Here is a 16,912-nt window from a genome sequence, read left to right as displayed (position 1 = left end):
TGTGTATGTTGCAAAGGTTATAAATTTTATCACCTTGATATGGCTAAGTCATGATAACTGTCATGTAGTAATGGCTCTGCTTCTGGTCTCAGCAAGAATCCAATCTGTTTAGGCCTAATGGTTTAGTGATTATTGCAACAATACATTTATAAGTAGCTCTTCAGCTGCTATGTGGAAATACCTACAACATTATACTACTAACCAGTATAATATAGAGTTGGTCAACATTTACAATCCTATAAAGTCCTATAAGTTGTTTGTGTCTCTTCAGCAAGTGTATCTTGATGTCTTAAAAGTACAAATCATTCTTCACTTTGTTGTTGCTGTTTTCACACAAAGCAATGCCTGGTAATACAACAAAGCATATATAAGCTGTTTAAATTATCTCAGAATTGTCCTTGAGAATCTGAATATGTCCTTAAATTGTATTGTTGTCCCTAATGGACAGTGATACAGCTAAATGCCAAATGTGAGCAGTACATGCAAGAGTGTTTTAATAAATCATGTTATTAGGATAGAGTATACATAACCCTGTATTTTTATTGAAAGAAATATAGATTTTATTTACTTTGTATTTTTCAACAGTATTTTTCTAATACTATTAGGCAGCAAAACTTTCAAGTCATTTACAAGGAGGCCATTAACCAAGGTGAAATATAAAGTACTCTAGTAGATCTGTTTGGCTTGTCTCCATCTGTGCATTTTTGTCCTTTGTGCTATTTTTATTTAGTTCAGTTTGTCCTTCTATTTTATTCAGCATGTCCTTTTCTCAATGAACACTTGTGAGTGGGTTCAGATGAATAGCCGATATGGGGACTGATGTGGTAAAGCACTATAGGGTGATTTGGGGGAGGACGTATGTTGAGATCATTTGTTTGAATGTTCTAAGGTATCACAGACTTGTAGTGAAATTTCAGCCCTCCATTTTCTGGTGGGGTGGGGGATGGGAATGAAATTTGGATTGATCCAGGAGTTGGTGAGCTACATCATACTACTTCCAGGTTGCATCAACAGAAGTACAGTGGTACCTTGGGTTACATACGCTTCAGGTTACATACGCTTCAGGTTACAGACTCCGCTAACCCAGAAATAGTACCTCAGGTTAAGAACTTTGCTTCAGGATGAGAACAGAAATTGTGCTCCAGCAGCGCGGCGGCAGCAGGAGGCCCCTTTAGCTAAAGTGGTGCTTCAGGTTAAGAACATCCGGAACGAATTAAGTACTTAACCCGAGGTACCACTGTATAGTGTCCATATCAAAGGAAGTAATAGTTTCACTCGATTCTGCCTTGGTCAGACCTGGAGAACTGTGTCCTGCTCTTGGGTCCTTCTAACTATACAGTTCCATGATTCTATTTGGTTGTGCCTTCACATCATTCAAGTGAACTATCACAAAAATATTCTTGCTCAGCTGCCACCACTGCTATTTAGTCTTGTTGGCCGCATGACCCAGAAAGCTGTCTGTGAACAAACACCGGTTCCTTTGGCCTGAATCTAGATAAGCGCCTCACCCCATAGTTGCCTTTGACTGGACTTAACCATCCAGGAGTCCTATACCCCTGCTTTTTTTACCACCAAAGAAACCCTAAGAAAGTATCTTAACATCATTTGATGTCTCATGCAGGCCTCCAATGCCCGAAGAAAGACATTGAAAAGCAAATCACTCTTCACTGACACTTTACTAGGGAGGTAGGTAACCTAGAGTGACAATGGCATCCACCCACCCTAAGTGAAACTAGTTCAATGTCAAAATGCTGTGATTACACACTTTACCTTGATGGCCCAACTTAGAGTAGCAACCATTGTCTGACATCATTTTTTATTTTTTCAATCCCCCAAAGTTGGCTTTGCTTTGAAGATATACCAAGCCTGTTTAGCATACCTCTAGACAGCTCCTTCTCAGAACTCGTAATAATGAAGGAAGTATCATATCCCATACCAGCATGGAACATCAGCCATGGGTCAGTTGAAGACTTCCTGCTTAACAGTACAGTGAGCATGTAAGGGAAATAGGCTGTTGTTGGGATCCTCAGAGAAGATAGAACTGTTATAAAACCTCAAACGCCCTACCTGAGTTGAATCTGTGCTATACATAGGTTAACAATGATGACAGTACAAGCAAAGGGTGAAAGTGCAACTTTTACTGCAAAAAATGTAACCATTTTAGCTTTCAGCTTAACCTTTACTGAGTGGGCAAAATGAAGAGGTGCATATGACCAGGAGGAGGAAAAAAGATGAAGAAGTTTGAGTTTTATATATTGATTTGAATCAGCCAAGCAAATTTTTGTTATCAGGCTTCTAGCATTTAAAGTGACATATACAGTACTGATATTATAGTGCTGAAATGGGTAGATGGTGGTGGGTGCATCTCTTTCTATGACCTGTTACACATTTCTGCATGCATTGGTTTCTCACGAAAGAAAGACTTAATGTATAGCTTCAGGTTATGTGAAAAATCCCTTGTCTCACTGCTAAATGAGGGTGAACCAAAGAACTGCTATATTTATGCACTTTTATATTATGGATGTCTACAGTGATTCAATTTTCATTTGTGACATTGTGTGCAAGGTTTAATTTTTATTCTATTTGGTTGTGCCTTCACATCATTCAAGTGAACTATCACAAAAATATTCCCAAATGCAAAACAAGACATGATTGATATATTTGTGATAAAATCATATTCCCTTTGCAAGAAGTTGCCTTCAGCAATCTTTCTTGTAGTTTTAGATTTTCATAGGTATGTCCAAATGTTACCTTGGTACAGAGGAGAGCATTAATGGATGTACTTCAGTAGTGATGTACACAAATTTCCTACAACAGTTCAATTCACCCAAAAGATAGCACAGCACAGTCCTAAAACCCAATAGCACCCGGAATTTGGAATGTTGAAAAAAATGGTTTCAGAGAATGTAATTTTAAAAAGATACATTATTAGGAAATGTATGTTAGAATTTCTTTGAGAATTTCTCTCATTCCAGCTCTAATGTACTCTTTATTCTTATTTAGGCTGCAAGTCCACTCCCTCATGGGGGGGTTTTGTGGTCAGACCATGTGGCCTCTCGCACCCAGTGGGGGCTGGGCTTAGCCCCCATGTCAGTGGAGATCCCTTGGCTGCATCATGGACCCCGGCCAGCCAATCCTGGTGGCTAGGGGGCGTGCCTTGGTGGAGTTAAGCAGCCGCACGGCTAATCTCCCTTGTTGTCCAGATCCCAGTTGAGGTTATTCCTGAGCAGATGAACAGTATAGGATTGCACTGTGAGTAGCAATCATTACTGAACCATGTAATTGTTGAAGGCAGGGTTGTATGACTTGTTCAGGCAAATGGGACCCATATATTGTGCAAGAGAATTGGATGTAATTTTTGGTTATTAGCTCTATGCAAATCAACACAGTTTTCATTGATGTTGGATGTTTAACCACAGGATGTATTTTATTTATTGTGTGGTGTGGTTTTGGATTTATGTACCACCAGGGTAAGATTAATTAACTCCTAACACATATTTTAAAACCATAATGTATACTTTTCTTTATTTAACTTGAGATATTGAAAGTTTCTGGATTTTAAAAAATCCTTATGCAATTTACATTTTGAAGCACTATGTTCCACCACAATATTTATAATAAATTTAACAAAATTATATCTAGTTACAAGTACAAGCTAGGATACCATGGGATTTGTTGGGTTCTCTCTGTCTCTGCCAATCTAATTGTTTCTGTGTCACTACACAACATTCAGACATAAAGATAGCTGGATCATTTTGGTTGTGTCAGCCTTCCTGAGTACACTGTTTGAATGTTGAAGAGAATAAAGAGCCTGCCTGAATTCACATGCCGAGGAAGAATTAATTACTGAGATAGTTTCTCAGAAACACCATACTTTGTTTGGGCAGAAGCTTTTTCTCGTGGAGTAGGAAAGTAGGTCCAGAGATGGATTTCTTACCTTCTTGGATCCCTTCCATGGTTATATTCTACCTTTCTTCGAGAATGTTCTGAATGGCCTTGGTTGGTTCTCTTATCGCCTTGGTTGACGATTTTTAGTGAGTAATTGTTGGGAATAATTGACCTTATAAACATGTATGGCAACCATGCAAGCAGGATTGTGTGATTGGTGTAATCGTGAGTGGGGGGGAGGTTAGTCATGATTCTAAATGATCCTTGCCTTTTCTCTTGTTCAGACAACAACTGGATAGGAAAGACCAACATGGTTACTTCAACCTTGAACAGAGACAAATGGAAATGGATTGTTCAATGGGAAAGCATTTCTGTTTCCATTGTGCGTGAATATGAACAGGAACAACTGTACTATATTGATCATGCAACTTCATCTTCTATTTATTTATTTTATTTGACTTTTTAATTATTATTCTTCCTCAGTGTGGCACACAGTACAATTAAAACCATCAACTTAAAATATTGCACAGTACCATTGATGGTTTTAATGCCATTGATAGTTACATGTTAATGTTGTGACAGTGTCTTTTGGAATGTTCATATTCAAGGAGTGTTGGACAAAAGGATAACTATTTTTTTTCTAAGAACCAAACTTTCTTTAAATATATAATCCCTAAAGTTTCCTTACACATGCACTTTCCTTAATAGGTATAACCACCATGCAGGAGTATACAAGTGGAAAATATGCATGCACTGTGCATGATAAGGCACACGTATTCATCTTGCACATACTGTATATGGCAAAATACCAATGTGAGCAAAATCTATGCATGCAGTAAAGCAGATGTCCAATCTTTGCTCCCGATATTATACACATTTTGTGTCTTTTAATACATCCATGTAGAGAAAGCAATGTGTGAGAAACAGCTCTAAAATTCCCAGGCTTTTCAATGTATGTATTTTATTTTTGTAAATGGCCCTGAAAGCTCTGTTAAATGACATTATATGAATCTTTCAACTAAATATGTGAACTTGACAATGTGGTTGAAACACTGGTGTGCGTTCTTCTCACCAGGATCTTCATCTTATTCTGTACCTCATCAACGGAAGAAACAAAACGGTATTTCATCAGGAAGGCAACATCAATCAATTAATTGTTCTTGGAACCATTATGTTCTCTGTAAATTGATTAGAGAGAATTGCCAGATGTGCATCTAACCTGGCATTATAACAAGATCACCCCTCTTTGTATTATGTATTTGTATTTCTTTTGGAAAAGAGAATGTTATTCATGTTTTTAGGGAAAAAGAACAAACAATTTGGAAAGAGTAAGTTAATTAGCTGAAAACAGAAGAGCAAATAGATCCCATTAACTGTAAGAGCTATTCAAGGGACAGATGGATAAACAAAGCATTCCCCCCCACCACCTTGGCTTTAATTTGAAATATATGGGAGAAAATGTGCACCCTCTTCCAACACACCATAATTTAGGGTGATATTCAAAATGGAAGAGTAGCACACAATGATGAAACTTTGGCTCCAGCTCCTGTGTACTTTGCCGCATTCTATATACTTATTACTACTGTTACTATCAAATGTTTATAAATGCCAATAGCATGCTTGGCGGCAGAAGACAGTCTCCTCATGGAATGTGGTGCTGTTTTTTCATTCCTGAAGGAACACATTTCTAAAATGAATATATATTCGTACATATTTTTTTGGTTGGAGAACAGCATTGGAAATGTTGAAGAAATGCAAATTTCAAAGTATAGCTGCTTTTTGCTTCATGTATTGTTTCAGAAAGTGAAAACCAAACTGAATTTCTGCCTCATCTCTAGCATTCAGTAAATATGTGAGAGGAATCACTATCTTCTCCCACATTATCATCCACAAGTTGGAGGGTGGTGACTGAAGTTGGGTGCCTCCTGTAGCTTTGAGGATCTCTGCATATTTTAGGGTCCAGGAAAATCAGAGTTCTAAAACATGGAGAGTCTCCACAACTACAGGACTACAGAAGAGCACTGGTAAAGATGACCAGAAGTGGGGCAGGGTTGAAGCTAATGTGCTTGTCTCAACAGCCATCCCTCACATGTTTATTGATTGAAAATACAAAATGTCTGAAGGGGCCTACAAAGAGAAATTCTTTATGCATAGATGAACACCAAGTCTGTGGAATGGGGGAGAATAAGCTTGAATGGCTATAATTTTCCTTAACGTGAAGTCGCCCTTGTAGTTATCCTGTCTCCCTGTGGAGAGAATCCAATAAATGTCCTTAAAGGCTTGGGAAAATTGGTTGTTCTCATTGTTTGCACAGTGATGTAGAAAAGCCTTATGTGTCTAAGTTGAATTAGTGTGTAATAGCAAATAAGTGATTTACATGTTTGAAATGGCAAAATATACCTTTGATATAAGTGCATAGTTTTATGTAGTGCTTTGTTTGTACTTGAATTCTGATTAAAGTTGCATGAAATATTAATGGGTGGAAAGGGAGAGATTAGTTCATTAACTATAAATTAAAAGTTGGCATACATTATTTAGTATGGCAGTTCAGGCTCCCAGTTGATGTCATTTATGTTGCTTTAATTACTATTCCAGTTTGCTAGTCTTACCACACAGGTCAATCAAAACTACATGCAATTAGAGTAAGTTTTAAAATCTTAGCTTAGATCATCAGGCCTGACCCTGATGCATGCCAGTTTTTGTATGTGTGTAGTGTTTTTTTCAGATGGAAAACTCTGGTGTGGGGACAGAAGGCACAGTAGGGGTATCCATGCGTGCTCAGGCCTGGTGGGCACCTTCCTCAACCAGTGCTGGGGCTTGTTTTAAACTTTAAAAAGGAGGGTGTGTGCTTCCTTTGCTCCAGAGAAAAGATTTTCTGAATGGAATGGGAATAAATGTCCAAGTAGCATGTGTGTGTGTCAGGGCTGGAGTCAGATGCAGGTCAGCACAAAGAGGAAGAGTCCGTTGTCAGGGAAGTTAACTCTTTATTTAAGGAAACAGTCTACAACTCAGCAACACTTTTTAAATCCTATTGCGTGCTGAGGTCCCCCAAAACACCCTAACCCAATAACTCACACTTCACACATCATTTTTGTTTAAGGTTTTTGGCATAATTTTGGCCACAACTTTGTTATCATACAAATTGTGAGTGGTTGCTAAGGCATTGGTTATGACTAGCTGTCCCCCCTGCCTTGGGGACAGCACTGACTCCCGGATTCCAGCGGGAGCCAGTGTGGAGGAACAGGACCCAGAGATAACTGGAGCTGCGCCACAGACCCTCAGTATCTCCCTGCCTGCTCCCAGGAGCTTACGCGGCCCGCACCCTGCACCAAGGGTTTGGACGAGGGGGATGGTAAGCCCCTGAATTCATTTAACGGAATTCCCGTGCAGCAGCAGCATTGGAGGGGTAGGCACAGCCAATCCACACCCCTCCACCAACCAAATTTTAACCAATGCCTAACCGCCAACCTTACAAGTTGTGACGATTTGCTACGCAGTAGGCAAAACCCAATTGGCACACACTAATCAGCCAAAAGGTAAATTCCTACCAGGCCCCCGCACCAATGCAGGCGACCCCGTGACAGGCATAGCAAGGTCAAAGCGCAAGCCCAATCAAGGGAGGGCGGGCGGGTGATCCGGTGCCCACAGCGAAAGAGAAAGGAATATGCTGTGCACCTTGCTTAAATAAGCTCTGATCCCACCCCTAAATTTGCAACATCAAATTTACCCCAGTAACACCAATCACCAATCAAGTTCTAACCCTTTGAAACTAGCCTGCCTGGTAACCCAGGGGTGCTTTGTCTGGCCCCATCCGCAACACGTGCTCTCCTTTAGTGAGAACACGCTTTGCCAAAAGCAGGCAATAGGAACAGAAGATGTGGAACTGGTTACATATCAATGAATACATTATAAGAAAAGAATTGTGGAATATTATTTTACTATATGATGACAGTGGAGAAATCCTTGTGTGGTCAAAGATGGAAGGATTTATTGTTTAACATGGAGGAATGATTGTTGAAGTTTTTGGAGACAAAGTTGATATGTTTATTTAAAGAAAAACTATTTCTGATATTTATTAATAACAATAATTAGAGAACCCCCTTTTGACTTCAGGTGTAAAAAGGAAAATGAATTAATCTGAGACATTTGGGTTGGGAGAGTGGGAAAATATTGCCCAATAGAAAGGAGGTTAGTTGGATGTAATTTTAGAGTGAATATATTGAATATTTTCTTTTATGTTATGGATGGACAGAAAATTGGAGGTCCTTGTAATTTTTTCTCTTCTTCTTTTTCTTTTTTGTTTTCTTTTTGGGTCATTGGTTGACAGGGCCAGAAATGACCCCCCCCCAAACCTGATTGGCACTTGGTTGGGTTTTTTTTCCTGCCTTTCCCTCAGTGAAATCATTGCTTTCCTTTGTTAGGCAGAAGAACATTGTTTTATGAGGGTGGAAATGGCACTGGTCAGGATCAACATAGTATAGAGGGGTCCCCAGAAGGTGCCTGAGGGGAGGATTGACCACAGCAAACCCAAGCCTGGGTTTGATATCTGCCTGGTTGGAATCTGTGCCCTGGTCCCCCAGTGCGACCCTGCTTGCTTGGCTTGCACCATGGCAAAGTTCAACACTGGCTGACTCTTGTCATACAGGTTTGGAGCAATCCAAACCCAGCAGATCCATTCCATCAACATGGGGCTTGAGGAATGATGAACTGATCCTTGGACCCAGTGCCAACCCTTGCCCTTCCTGCTGCTGCCAATAAAGATTTGGCCTGATTTTATTCCATCACCATTGTACAATCTGCTTATTTTGCTGCTCTCATGGGTCACATAATGCACCTGCCTGGGCAAAATAAGATTAAAGGTGTTCATAGCCAAACCAAGATAATATGGCAAATGGGGGCAGGGGGATTGGCAGTAAACGTACCTCTCTGAAACTGCCCATATTTGCAATCTTGCTCCAGGAGTGGGCAAAGTCACACATACATGAGCTTGGATCTTCATCTGTTTTAAACTGCCATAGTTTCAGTAAAAAGCAGTCATTTACAACTGGAAATTGACTCTAGATTTCCTCAGAAAGTCACAATAGAAACCCTTTTTCATCTAAAATAAAAGGTCTTTTTTTTTTTTAGTTCTATCATTTACAGGGATTGCCAAAATGTAATTTGGAACATGCAGCATTTATTGAATCATTCCATGGGCATATGGGGAAAATGTAATATTCTTATACAAAAGGTTAAGATTATTCCTTGTGTGTTCCTTTCCTAGTGCTTTAAGTAACACAATATGCTCAGAGTTCAGCCTAAAGCAATCAGATGCAATCATTACATTAAAGAAAAGAAGATCAATAGGTTTGACGACAGCTATTCTTTCTCCAAATGAGAAGGAGGCTTATAGGAGCGCATCATGTGGCGGAATGTTCTTGGATGCGGCAGTGACTTTAAAGTATCAACATATCTCTTTTATGTAATGCTAATTATACTTTGTCCAGCTGTACAATGGAAAGCCTATCAATAGAAGCAGCATTGCTCATGCATGACCAGCTAATTCCTCCTGTATCAGTAGGTAGACTTTGAAATATCCTGGGGCACGAAAGGTGAAGACTGTTGTCACTTCATTAGCTGGAGGAAACGTACGGCACGTTTCTTGGGTCACACTTTTGGTTCTGCATATTCATCTACTTCATAAATGCAGACGTGTCTTCATCATAAATAATGGGGCAATTGTTTGGATTTCAACAGGCTGTTTGCATAGGAAAATGCAGCAGAGAACACAATTCTTCCATTCGCTTTTCCTGACTCTTTTTTTAAAAAGCTTATTGGATTAGTTGTATTGCTCATGTTTTCAGTGCAGAATAAATTTCTAATTACCAATTCCCTACTAGTTACTGAATAACGAAGCTTATTGGACAGCGTGTATTGTAGCAAAATGTTTATTCTTTTCTTAACCTTAATTTAAATGTAATATAAATTCCTATCTATTTTTACAATGATCTGATGGAAAATTATGATGACTCTAAATTTCCCAATTAGCTTTACAACCACCCTCAAGTAGTTGCGTAACTCACATCAACAATTAATCAGTGTGCTGTTGTTAAAGCTGCAGGCTCTGAGCTATAAATGGTCCTAACACAATCTAGTTGGCTGATGAGGCTTATCAAGGGGAAATCGTATTCTGGTTAAAGCTGGTTTCATGGATGGCCCTTTCTCAAAAACTGTCAGAATGTGACTCATGCAGAATGCTTGGCCCCATCTTCTGGTGGGACACAATGTTTTTGTGAGTCTTGCCACACCAGTTTTCCTTGCAACCTTACAGACATAACCAAATATATTTTTATCAACACAAGTAGATGTCACATGTAGAAAGAAGCAGGATCCAGAAAGCACCTTGCGCATATTCCTAACTGAATGAGAAAATGGGTGCTACATACATGATTCTTCAGATTGGTCTGGCAAGTTGAGCTGCATGTGTGAGTTCCTGGCCTGCAAAATACAAGTTGCAATTGACCAGTCATCTTGTCTAAATAAGCAACAGAAGCTCCTTCCTGAAGCCTCCCTGACAATTCTCCCTGTGGAGGATCATCCCTGACAACAGTCCTGAGAGCGCCCCAGTTGGAGAACAGCCTTTACCAAAGGTGTTACGGACTTTGAAGATGCTCAAACTCAGGAAGAAAAGAAGAAACTTGCTAAGAGGAAGGCATGTTTGGCAAACCCTCACCGTGATCCACTCTGCCTGGAAACCTATTTCCCCGCTGTGGAAGGACGTGTTGATCCAAAATTGGCTTCCACAGCTAGTTACAGACTCACTGTTCAGACCGTGTTCATGGAAGACAATCTTACTCGGCTACGAGTGATTGCCAAAGTAGACGAAGAGGAGGCATAATTGAAGCTTATTTTACGGGACTGGCTGCTTCACATTTGCATAATTGGATTGCAACTCCTGTTTCTTTCAGGAGTGGCTCCTTACTTGTGGAATGTCCTCCTCAGGAAGGCTTGCCTGGTGCCTACTTTAATGTAGTTTTGATACCTGGCAAATAGGTTTCCTCACAGACCTTTTAAATTGCAACATTTTACCTTAAGACTATTTTAGGCTGTGATCATCTGCTGTTGGTTTGTTCCTCTCTCTCTTTTATTGGTCTCCCAGGTCCTAGAGAGCCAGTGTGGTGTAGTGGTTAAGAGCGGTAGTCTCGTAATCTGGGGAACCGGGTTCGCGTCTCCGCTCCTCCACATGCAGCTGCTGGGTGACCTTGGGCCAGTCACACTTCTTTGAAGTCTCTCAGCCTCGCTCACCTCACAGAGTGTTTGTTGTGGGGGAGGAAGGGAAAGGAGATTGTTAGCCGCTTTGAGACTCCTGAAGGGGAGTGAAAGGCGGGATATCAAATCCAAACTCTTCTTCTTCTTCTTCTAGTACCACTGATTCATTTCAAAACATAATGCAACAATACAAATAATAACATATAATTTCAACAATGCCAACATTATAATATTTTAAATTGTACTACAATGGCTGTCATCCAGACAGTAAGTGTATTTCATTAGATGGTGTATTAGCTGGTCAGTCTTTCTTGAGTGGAAGTTCCTTTTCAACACCAAATAGGCAATGTGTGGACAGTATATGGGTATATCCAATGGGAATCTTTTTCTTGGCATACTGTTCTCCCAATGGTCAAGCAAATGGCTGTGGGAAATCTGCAAAAGCAAATGCACTCTCCTAGCAACTTGGGATTCCCGGTAACTGGTATTCAGAAATGATCCAGATTACAGCTTCTTGAAGTGTCATTATTAAAAGAGGGCTGAACCAAATAATAGACCCCCAAAACCTTCATAATACAAATGATACAACTGTTTTTGAAAACAATAGTTTGCATATCTAACCATAATGACGTTTAAGGGCTATTTTACATTATGTAAATAGAAAATCCATTTCTCCATTAAACTAAAAGCTAAAAAAACACATTTTCTATTAAAATCAAAGGAGTTGCACTGATATAAAATTCATGTAAAAAATGGAAAAATCCACCAAAACTAACCCTGCTTTACAATAATTCCAGGAAATGATGCTGCAAAATTATATATGTTGTTTTAATACAGGCTGAAGAGTAGGTTTTGTATCCCTTGTTTTTGCCCTACTGAGGATTCATATCAGAACTTTTATTTTATTTTATTTTATTTATATACTGTCCTATACCCGCAGGTCTCTGGGCAGTTCACAGAATAAATTTATCACACATCTCTTCTTCCCCTGAATGACATTTTGAAATTGTAGTACATTAAAAATTACTAATCAGTATCAATCCGAAATTGCTTCCAGAGTGTGGTAGGAGTCCATTAATATCTTCCATATGGACATAAATCCAAAGGCTTTCATTGCCAGAATCATTTTTGGCACAACTCTTAGGTGTGTGTGTGATAATTAATTATTCTCATCATCCCTTTTCTTTTTTCCTGCTTGTTTCCCATTCCTGATTTTTAATTATTTCTGGTTATGAGGTGAATTTTTTCACTGCCCAGCATATTGGAGGGTACATAATATAAGTAATGTGTGGGGAAGGAATAGTAGTTCACACCCACATCAAGGGCAGACTTTGGTAAATTGACCCCATGAACGAAGACAAAATTTGGTGCCCCCCCCAAAAAAAATTATTTCTTATTTTCACAATAATTTATTTGGGTATAGTTACTTTTATGGATTTTCTCAGTAGGTAGCCAGATAAATGCAGTTGCTGCTGTTATTATTGTTGTAGTAGCAGTGGTAGTTATTTTGTGCCCCCTCAGCTCTGCGCCCAGTTCAGGGGAACCACCTTCATTTCCCTAAATCTGGCACTGCACACACACGCACATACTGTATTCTGTATCCTATATGTGCAAACCTCTCCATTCTAAAGAATTTGTGTGTTCTCTACTCCCACCCTCCATGTTCTACCTTGCATGGTCATAAAAGACACTTGAAAAATACTATTACAGAATATGCAATGTATAGTGATGGGTATCATGGGAAGAATATGGGATTATTATACCCAACTGTACTCACATCTAAACAAAATCAATTTTATTTTATACCAATCTTCAGAACAGTATCCTAATTACTGCAGTGGTAATAGTTCTGCTAATTGCACGAGTGCTGTTATGAACACAACATAACTTAGACAAAAAAACAACTCAGTTTACAACTCAGTAGAGAATCACCATGCACACAATACAAAATTTAATTGGAAATTAATAAACAAATTAGTGGCACCTTTCTTCATAATAAGCCAGCTAGCCTGCAGGCAACCAAACTAAGCACAAAAGTACCCATCCAATTATGCAAATGAGTGCTGTCTAAATAGAGAAATAGTAAATTCAGATATTTAATTCCTGTGAGATTGCAATCCTAAATATATTTACTAGGAAGTCAGCTCCGTGGTATTTACTTCTTTACTGTAAGTCTGCTATTTCTCCTGTAATTTATAACATGCAAAATGTATGATATATGCTCTGGATGGTAATTGTTTGCAGTTCCACTTTTTTTTGAGAAACCCTCCTTCAATAATAATGAAACTGTAGTTTTGTATGTAGTAATTCATTTTAAACAAATGAATGAATAAATAAAAGCGTAAAACATGCATTCAAATTTTATTGCTATGTGTTAAGCATCAGTGAATCTCTGTAGTGGCTAGGATCAAAATAATACTGGAGAGATTCACAGATAGAGAAAGACAGTCATTCCACAGCTATAGGTATTTGTACTGGAAGCCTACATTGCTTTACTTAGCTGGTCTGTATGACTTGTATTTTTGGTAAATCTCGTTGCCCATTTGTATGAGTAATTGGCCATGTGTTGTGAAATTTATGGCCAATAATAAAATATAGAGTTGGAAAAGATCTTGTAGGTCATCTAGTCCAGCCCCTGTCCCATACAGGTTCTGCAAGTCAGGATGCAACTACACTACCCTTGACAAATGATGGACTAGCCCCTGCTTGAATATCTCCAGGAAAGGAAGGCCCATCACTTTCTGAAGCAATCAGTTCTATTGTTAGGCAAATTCTCCCTGTGGTTACTTCAAAACTGCACCCTTTCAATTATCCAAACATTTTTTCTGCTCCATCTTCTACATGACAACCTTTTTAGTATATGTGAAGACTACTGTCTTGTCTTTCGTTAACCTCTCTTCTCCAGGTAAAACATGCCCAGTTCTTCTAACTATGTGCCTTACAGGACTTGGTTTCCACACATCTCACAATCCTGGTTCCCCTCCAGTTGGTCAGTGTCTTTGTTAAAATGTGGTACCTAGAATACATCACAATATTCTAGAACAGTGGTTCTAAATACTGTAGACCATCTGTTTTGCAAAAGCAAAGCTATGGACCACCTACTTTTAGAATTGTTGATATTTCTATGGTAGTTTTGATTATGTGAATGGTGCCATGGATCCCCTGAGTGGGTTACAAGGAACTCCTGGGGTTCATGGACCACCAACTGGGAACTTCTGCTCTAGAGGCAATCTGACCAGTGCAGAATAAACTGGAACTTTTACTTCTGATGGTCTGGAGACTGTGTTCCTGTTAATGCATTCTGAGATTGCATTGACTTCTTTAGCAACTGCATTGCACTGCTGGCTCATGCTCAATTTATGATCAACTAAGACACCTACATCCTTTTCATATGTCCTGCTGTCAAGCCAGATATCTCCCATCCAGTGCCTTTGATTGTTGGTACTGTACCTTAATGGAGGACTTTATACTTATTTCTGTTGAATTTCATCTTGTTGGTTTCAGCTCAGTGTACCAACCTGTCAAGAATATTTTGAATCTTGCTTCTGTGTTGCAGCTCCATTGTATGATAAATAAAAGCTACTAGAGTGTCATGACATAGTTGTTTTTCAACTTGTGATCTCTGTCAATTGAATAAAGCATTGATTGTCATTAGGCTGATGGATAGATACATTTTGGAATTAACAGGTCAATGTCTTTTCTCTATGTATGCTTCTAAAATATTCCTCATCTAATTTCCCCCCCTAGGTTTTGCAGTTTCCAAATTCGCTTATCATATTTCATAAAGCCATTGCACTGAGCAGCTTCCATTAAACAAAACATACACACCTGTACAAGGCATACTGCATGCAGAGTTTACCAGCTTTTTCTGTCCCTTCATGTCTTTCCTTAGCCCTCCTAAATTAAATATGTGCATATGTGCATTGATTAAATACTGCCAATGAGCAATCCTTGGGTAATTGCACGTAAGGCTTTATCAAGATATGTGTGTGACATTTCACCAATGAGCAGTAGCAGACATGCACTTCAGTAGAACATCGAACAAAATATAATCTTGATGGAATTATACACATGGAGATTGCTTTTCCTCCCAGGTGTTTTATCAATGCACACATTTGCATTGGTAATGCAGAAGGGGAAAAGATGCAAATGAACTGAAGAAATGGAAGGCACTGTCTAGCAGCTCATGACCGAACTCCAGGACTAACATTAGAACATCTTAATTAAACTAGAATTCAGAACGCATAGAACACAGTACAGAATGTTTCACAGAATAATTAAGGAATGGAATGGGGAACATATGTTATTCTCAAGCTCTCTCCATACTAATTAGACAAGCCACCTTATTGCTTCTTCTCAAAGCTCTTCTTTTTGTTCTGCTTCCTCCCTCTATCATACAGCCCCGATTGCATCCTTGCCCTCATCTGCTTTACTGACGTGCCTAAGGGCCCATATCCACTGGCTTTGATTTCTAAACATGGCAGCCCATCATGTATCTAAATGTGCTGTTTCTTGATTTGACAGTCTTTGCCATGGCCTATCAAAAGTCCGTATGAAGGCTGACTTGCATTTTTCTCTTGGGGTATTAGATTGGATGTTCCAAGTCATGAATCTGTCATTAGTGGTAGTCACCTGCTGTAGATTGAATATGGGTGACAATTTGCTAAGTAGTAACTTATTATGTTGTGATTAAAATTACTTGCATGCCAAACAGTGAAAAAAACCTCACTACTTTTCTGAAGGTGAAGCAAAAGACTAGCAAGAATAAGAACACCCTTACTACTTGGCAGGACAATACAGATGACAAATGATAGTTTATCATGGAATTGCATGCATACTATGGAATGTTACCGCTTAGCAAATTGTTGTTTTGCATTGTCTGGTGTTCACACTAGGGTTTATAGAAGCCTTCCACAACCAGGTGCCCTCTAGGTGTTTGGGAATACAACTCATCCAAGTCCAAGCCATCATGATCAAGCCTCCCATGACAATGGGAATTCTAGTCCAAAATATCTGGACTGCTCCAGGTTGGGGAAGGCTAGTTTACAGGGAAAAGCTGAGGTACGTGTGTGCTACAATGGGGTAAGAAGGTCAGATTCCTTTCTTAATAAGTAATTTGCTATTGTGTTAGTATGTCAGATTTCAGAGACCCATGTCTCCCATACACAGAGGTGACATTTAGAATTCAGTATATCAGGTATACAAATATGAATGCTAGGTAAAAATGAATACTGCTGGTGATCACTAACGTGAGAGACTTTTCTTATGGCAGATCATTCATTGGGAAATCTAAGAACATTTATTAGATTTAAGAGTAGGTAACTTAATAGACTCAACCAGTCCTGAAATATTTGGTAATCAGTTTTTAAAATTTATAGTTACTTTAATATAACAGATTTTCTAAAAATAGAAAATAGCAGGGAGACACAATGTGTTTGTATATAACCAAGTTCCATGCCAACTAACGTGATAGAGCTTATTAAAAATAGTAGCCCCAAACTGCCAGAATTAACTTGGCATTTATTAGATGTCTAGGAATAAGCTAAAATGTAGAGTATAAGAGTGAGATTTCTGACTTCCAAAAGCTCTTGGCATCCATCAAGATGAATGAATGGGAATCTGGCAAAATAATGATAGCAAGCGTATTGTTGTTGGAAGGGGGGAAAAGAATTTAAAATGTTTGTGAGAAGAAATTTGACCTTTCATATAAAAGACATGATAGTTTTCTATGGAAAATTGGCCCATAAACCTGAATTTAAGGCACACACAGATCCTC

General features: G+C 39.0%; 1 long non-coding RNA gene across 2 annotated transcripts in view; it reads left to right on the top strand.

The window, feature by feature from the left end:
- LOC310677039 overlaps nucleotides 1–16,912 on the top strand; it is a 127,313-nt gene that overhangs the window by 95,019 nt on the left and 15,382 nt on the right. Inside the window, exon 1 of one of the 2 annotated variants that reach the window (XR_014510884.1) lies at nucleotides 4,225–4,270. The exons of the other annotated variant lie outside the window; for it this stretch is intronic. This is a non-coding gene — a long non-coding RNA (uncharacterized lncRNA). Of the gene's footprint in view, nucleotides 1–4,224; nucleotides 4,271–16,912 lie in introns of those variants that run through there. 2 annotated transcript variants of the gene reach the window in all.

The sequence above is a fragment of the Podarcis tiliguerta genome (genome assembly GCF_965153285.1).
Source record: "Podarcis tiliguerta genome assembly, chromosome: 4".
Lineage (NCBI taxonomy): Eukaryota > Metazoa > Chordata > Lepidosauria > Squamata > Lacertidae > Podarcis > Podarcis tiliguerta.
Note: the sequence above shows the minus strand (reverse complement) of the source record. Positions and strands in the feature narration are given on the sequence as shown.